The sequence below is a fragment of the Lytechinus pictus genome, chromosome 1 (genome assembly GCF_037042905.1).
Source record: "Lytechinus pictus isolate F3 Inbred chromosome 1, Lp3.0, whole genome shotgun sequence".
Classification (NCBI taxonomy): domain Eukaryota; kingdom Metazoa; phylum Echinodermata; class Echinoidea; order Temnopleuroida; family Toxopneustidae; genus Lytechinus; species Lytechinus pictus.
In genome coordinates, this window is record NC_087245.1 from 5672349 (window position 1) to 5679690 (window position 7342).

Genomic DNA, 7342 nt, shown 5'->3' on the forward strand with positions numbered 1-7342 from the left:
CCTCCATTTTGCCAACTGGTACATGATTTTGCCGACTGCCTTGAATGTTGGGGGGGGGGGGTGTCACACCCCCCCATACCCCCCCCCCCCCTCTAGCTACGGCCCTGAGTGTGGTAATTCATGATTTTCATGAATTCAATTTGGCCCGCGCGGTGTAGCTAGCACTTAGCAGCTGCATGAGTTAGGTAGCGAATCAGCATGTGATCGTGTTGCAAGTTGAATTGTCCGACTCATCATCATCGGCGTAATTCCCCCAATTTACCTCCAACTACGTCACTTTGTTGTTCATTTCATCATCATTCTCTTCATCTTCAAAATCATCAATTTGAAAATCCAAATCTAGATAAAATTCTGGGTTTTCTTTCATTTCGTGATCGAAGTATTCAGTGACAGTGTGGAGAAAACGTACCCTCGCAACAGGTTTTGCATGCAAGTGGAGCTTCACGTGGGAGAGCCAATCACGCATCTCGTACAGAAAGTGACGTCATCAAATTCAAGTCAATTCAGAGACCGATGCGAGGCATATTTCGGAGAGGCATTTTGAGCGTTTTTTAATCGGCGATTTTCACCTCATGTATTATTTTCTTTATTTTTGAATGACCCACTGATAATCCCCACATCATTACCTTTCCATTGACATATAATAAGACCACATTCATAATCAATATAGTTCTCCTTTAAAGAAAACAAAATTTATGTACACTGTATGGTAAAAATGAGACAACAAGTTTCTATAAGTTCAGCAAAAATTGAAAAAAAAAACAGATGTTCCTAAACATGCTAAATCATTTTTTTTCTTTGCTTTCTTGTGAATGTTGGAGAGATATTAGGGCCTATAAAACTGTTAAACATTTTAAACGAATAGGAAGAAATATTTCATAATAAAAATACTAGGCCTATTTGGAAGACATTGGTGATGTCTTTTATGAATTTGACTAAAGTATAGCTGCATGCAATATATCCTCAAATCCCCCTCAACTTTATTGAACTGTCAATTTTCCCCCCGTATATGATGCTGATTGTGTTTGCTTATTCTCATTTTCATGATGTGGGTACAGGAGGGTGTTTCATCAATATTGTCGCGCGACAACTGTCAGCGCTGACTAAAATTGTCAGCGCTGACAATTTAGTCAGCGCTGACAAAAATTGCATTTCATGAAACTCTCGGAGCCCCTCTGACTATTGTCAGAGAATTTTTATTTTACAAATCGTCTTGAACGAGGTTCGCTGACTAATTAGGCCACGCCCACTCCCAAAGTCGTGAAAAAAATGTAAAATTGGTTGATGTTTTCGCCGCGGCGATTCGAAATGAAACGAAGAAATAAGTAGAAGCGAAGGTCCCCGGAGAGGTGAATGAGGATTTTACCGTAAGTAAAACCCTTCAAAATGTCGTTCATATTATATGTAAGGTGATTGAATTATTCGTTGTGCGTAATTATCAAATGAATTACAAGAAAAGAGGATCTTCTGGCAGGACCCCTGTCGATACGATCAATAAACTTGACAGTACATAATCCAGTCTAGTCCCATACCCGTGTTTCTGTGTCTGTAGAACTATCTCAAGCCCAAACTAACGACACGGCTCACGACTGTCACGTTTTTATGATCCGCACATGGTTGCAATTTTATAAATTTTGCAAAGAGAATTCTTTATATTGTTCTACCTTTATGTCATTCTGTGTTACAAATCATATTTTTTCATTTCCTTTGGTTTTGTATTAATTTTGTTGCTCGGTGTGGTCGAGGATATCCTTGAATCTGATTACCAGGCAAACTAGCGTGTGCAATTGTTAATGTACACATATCCAATGGGGCCATCCTAATTCTGTGTTACAGATATTGGAATTGAACAGGAGCTAAATCACATGGTAATAGTGTGAGTGGTAAATTTGTAAAGTGGATGTTCTCAACTATTAATATAGGCTTAGCCTTAGCAAGTCACAAGTCGAATGAAGTGAAGGCTCTCGACAGCTGGCGAGGATTCAGGGGGGGGGTACCTCGAGCGAAGTTCGTGCAGGCTCCACTCCACTTCACTAGTCACTACCGCTACACTACGCTTCACCTACCCGAACTTCGAGACCATGATCTCGATCGGATATTCCGAGTGACAAAAGGTGGGATTTTATGGGGAGAAAATAAAAAATTCATGCAACATCACGATCTTTAAAAACAAGTAAAACTAATATTCTTACTTTACACAAAGTTTCACTTCTTTTCCATGCTTCTATCAGTCTCAAAATTGATGATTTAGAGCCAACATGAAGTTCCTCACACTTAATAATTCGCTGCCGATTTCAGAACATCGCATGCGCGCGAGGGTCCGAGCTCGGACCAGACCCGGTACCTCCTGCATGCGATGTTTTGAAGTCGGCAGCGCATTAATATTTATATGTGTGAGTAAGAATATTAGTTTTACTTGTTTTTAAAGATCATGATGTTGCATGAATTTTGTATTTTCTCCCCATCCCACCTTTTGTCACTCGGAATATCCGATCGAGTTCATGGTCTCGAAGTTCGGGTAGGTGGAGCGTAGTGTAGCGGTAGTGAAGTGGAGTGGAGCCTGCATGAACTTCGCTCGAGGTAGGGGGGGGATGATGCGATTGTGGCAGAGGTACGTTCACACCCAATAAAAATTAAAATCTAGATATGAAAAAATTATTAGATCTAACTAAGTTTTAAATGGTGCACCCGGCCCGTGGCCGTACTGGTATAGCCTATAGGCCTAGATCTATCTTAAATTATCTTTGACTTTGCGCACCCAAGTGAAATGAGCCATTGCATAGCTCCCTTTTAAAAAAAAGATTGATCGTCCAATTTGGATGGGAGACAAAATAATGCTCTTCATTTGTGTGTGATTATGAAGTTTGTTTTCCTTTGTTTTTTCTTAGTCAATTTTTTTAGACAAATTAGTATTTAGCATGAATCTGCAATAGCATCGGTGTTATTGGAGTTAATAAATTAAATTATTGTTGATAATGTCTCTTAATCTTTTTTTTTGAAAAATATTGTTGTACCACATAAAGTTAGAGTCTAGTCACACCTAACCTTAAATAGCATGTAAAGGTTAAAGGTCTCTTCATTCTTCATTAGAAAAAATTATAGGAGAATATGCAATGGATAGCTCTCATCAATCCCAAATATTTTTCTGCCTTGAATCTCATATTAAAGTTCCATTGAACAAAGGTCACAGTCCAGAAATAGTTGACAATTTGATGGGGATGCAATTTGCTGCAGTTATGAATTAGGAGCCTATTCATATTTTTTAATTAATTTGATTGTGGCTTTTAACCGGCAAGGTATCCAAGCGCTACTGGGTTAGAAAAAAACTTTTATTTTTATTTTTTTTAATTAAAAAAAGAATTATTAAAAAAGCTGTTTTACTATTTTGTATGGTTAATGTGTTAATGACCGTCTTGTTTATAATCAAGTGAAAATTATATGAATTAACAAGGATAAATTGTTGACCGATTTTTGGTAAATTCTAGAAATTTCAGGATAATAAAAGAAGAAAAATTATTGGTATATTTGATCATTCCCCTTTATGAAATGTCAACAATATTCATTGAAAGTGCAGTATTTTTCAATGATCACTGTAAACCTACATATTTTCTTTGCTACATGTATAACAATGTGATATTATTAATATTTTAATTTCAGACTATGGACATTTGAACCATATGCAGAAGAAGACGGGTCTGGAACTAGAAAGCTAGGCTCTGACTGGTCTACTACAGCAAGGAATGTGCCAGCGGCCAATCTGATGAACATGTGGCAGAAGATTTGGCAATGGGTGAAGAAATACTGAGATTGAAATGCAACCACAGGTAACACATGTAGACTAGTAAAATGTGATAATGATTATAAAATAATGAAGGATATTTTTGGGGTTGCAGAATGTTAAATCATTAAAACCCACATCAATGACAATGAAATCAGACTGTGACCAAGTTTGTAATGCAAACATTACATAAACATGAAAGACATATAAAAGAATCAGTTTGTTTTGCATGTTAGCTGCAGGGTCAGCAGAACGGTTTTAAAAGTGAGGGGGGTGAGCCGAAAGTGGGGGGGGGGGGGACTGACCATGCAAAAAATCATTAGCAGATGGTCAATTTTACATTTTTGTACATGGTTTTGGAAAACAATGCGGGGGGGTGAAAAATGGAAAATGACCATCTGGTTATATTTTGCATGGTCAGCTCGCTCACTTTAGAAAATGTTCCGCTGACCCTGCAGCTAACATGCAACCCCCCCCCCCTGTTTCCGCAGCCCCTGCTCTCACCCCTCAATCCATTTATCACTACTTTCTCATGTGTATGTACATACAAGCTACATTGTGAGGAATAATTTCTCTATTTAAGTTTCTCAGCCAGAGCATGTCATTTATTATTGTTTTTATTTTTGATTAACATTATAAAAACTTGAACCCTTTATTTACCCCCTTCTATATGGTTATCAAAAGATGTTTTATTTCCTGTTTTAGACATGTACATATACATGTGAGAAGAAATACAAGATTATGGCAAATATTTTAATTAGTTATTTCAATGCTATTTTTCCTTCAGGTGGAGGCTTTACCCAAACTTTTCAGACAGACATGAGATACAAAGTTACCCAAGTATAAATGGTTGAAGGTTTAGGAGAGCCAGACAAGAAGGCAGGAAATGTGATGTCACTTGTAAGGTAAACACTCGTAATTATTACTGCCTCATTTTGGCAAAGAAAGTAAAGTCACATTAAAAAAATATTTAATTACCGGTACTGTTCTCTTCTTTATTTGGTCTTCTACCAGTCAATATTTGAAAACAATGACATCTATAAGTGCTTAGATGCTTAAATTATTAATGGTGATATTTCTTGGACAGTTGTAAAACAGCCAATATCAATCAATGCTAGATGGTGTGACTTGCTTTCTATTGCCAAAGTAGTAAATGAATGTTCCATTGTTCTGCATTCCTATTAGACCCCCCCCCCCACACTCACACACCATCACCATCTGCTTTGTCAGGGAGGAACACCAGAAGATTACCCCAAAAAGAACACAATTTTTTTTAATATCTCTTGTAGGCCTGTGTAAATCAGATAAATGTAATGACTACAGAAGCAGTCATTAAACCTCACTAATTCAAATGATCTTGGTAGGGGGGGGGGCCTCAGGATCTTGCCTGTTGATTGTGCACTCACTTCAGAAATCAGCAGGTATGGTGCTGCTCCTGATGTTGGTTTTTTTTATATTTATGATAACATGACTCTTGCATGAAATCAGCATTTTGCTCTAAATCAAGAAATAAAGACCAAATGTGATAATTTTGGATTTTGACTCCCTTTCTTTGGTAAACCAATGAGAAAAACCCAAGACATTAATTAAAATCAATTGTGTATACATGTACATTTTAATCATTTTCTTATGCATTTCTTTGTTATTAACTTGTTTGTTTTCGTTGTTTAATAAGGCTTTGGTGACAATACTTTAACCATTTAGAACTTAAAGTTATTATTTGAAAGATTAAAAATAAAAAAATGTTAGTTTTAACAATGATAAATTAGGAATAAATGACTTTGATATCAATAATGATGGAAATTAATATCTTTATTAATAGAATATCACATGCTCTATAAATTTATTCCATTTCAGTTACTTCAATAAACATGAACAGCAGCAGGAGCAACAACAGCATCAGCAGCCGAAACCACAACTGCAGTAAGAGATACAACAACCACACCAACAACACCAAGAGCAGCAGCAAAAACAATTGCAATTCCAGCAACCACGATGACAACAGCAGCAACACCAACAACACTAATGAATATTGAAAAACTTGTACAAAAGTCAATGAAGCCACAGTTTTCAGACATTATCAGACATTATCGATTAAAAAATGCACAATGATTTATTCGGGTTGAAGAAAATTATGTTTGAAAAAATGTGTACATTTGAAGATGTTTCCTATGTATCGATTAATATTTATGAAAATATAGTTTTAAAGATGAAAATATGATTCTTGAAATGTCTACTTTTTATTTGTCATTGACTAAAAATAAATACATTTTCTTTGAATTTTCTTAATGAAATGAAAAATAAGCAATTTATTAAAATGTTATATTGAAAATCAACTGAAATTGATCAATTTTAGCTGCGAAGGTCCACAAAAGGCTGATTAGTCGGTGAAAATGAGTTTTGTCGGTAGGTAAAGGCCACCGACAAAATTAGTCGGTGGTTTCCAATAATTTGTCGGAGAAAATCACCGACAAATTTTCATGAAATGGAATTTAGTCGGTGATGGCAAAATTGTCGGTGAAAATGAAATTAGTCGGTGAAAATCACATTTAGTCGGAGAAAACCACCGACTAATTGTTTGATGAAACGCCCCCCCAGGTTTGCTATCCAAAGGCATTGGAATAATTATTATGACCACTAAAAAATACTCAAAATTCAAGCTATCGATTATTTTCTTTACTCCATTCAAACCCTCTTTTTACCTCAACAAATAAAAAAAAGCATAGTTTGCAAAATTATCATGTGAAATTATTAATCATTCAATAAAATTCAGGATATTGAAATTACTTAGTTAACTCAAATTTTCATTTTTCAGACAAGGGTCTCTTTCGTTGAAATATCACTGAAAGGTGTCCTCTTAATAGGGCATGTGTTCTAGATAAAGAAAATGATGAAAATTTCCATTTTATCCAATTACATTTGTGGATCTTTAAAGCTGTTTCCCATCTTACCTCATAAAGTAAGCTCCATACATCAATTCTACAAACTGTAATAAATAAAACATTAATTGATCGCAATTTATTGTAAAATATGATTTTATGAAAAGTTATCATTCCATAATAAAGGTTCAGCCTGGCTTCAGGTGACGATGGAGACTATTTGGATACATGTATAGTGAGTGATTGTATTACCGACTGACCTTGTATTACCGAACGCGCGCATCGTACGCATCAGAAAATAATTTCATACGCTCAAAACTTTGCAACACCCTTCCAAAGGGAACTTGAAAAGAAAGATGATGAAAAATGGTCAAAAACACATTTTCAAAGTCTTAATATTCTAAAATGGTCAAAATAGCTCATCAGTGATTTTGTTTTCTCAACTTTTCCCATAGAAAATAAACGTTCGGTAATACGATACCTTTTTCAAGTGACCAAAATGTTTCACATGCAAAGAGGGGTCCGATTCGAAGCTAATGTCGTAAAAAAGAAAAACGACTTCGGCAAAATTTTTACATATATTTTGTAGGTATTTGTGTATTTATGGTGAAAGTTTGGTGAATTTCATGAGAATATTATTGTTTGATATGAATTATGATTGAATTCATGAAAAGTGTTTGGTAAT

The 7342-nt window shown here is 35.6% G+C and overlaps 1 long non-coding RNA gene across 1 annotated transcript; it reads left to right on the forward strand.

Moving 5' to 3' along the window:
* The first annotated feature begins 1301 nt into the window (after nt 1-1301).
* On the forward strand, nt 1302-5878 carry LOC135155533 (uncharacterized). Its single transcript, XR_010294687.1, has 4 exons — nt 1302-1367; nt 3658-3824; nt 4566-4683; nt 5636-5878. It is a non-coding gene; the product is annotated as an uncharacterized LOC135155533 (long non-coding RNA).
* The last annotated feature ends 1464 nt before the right edge of the window (nt 5879-7342 follow it).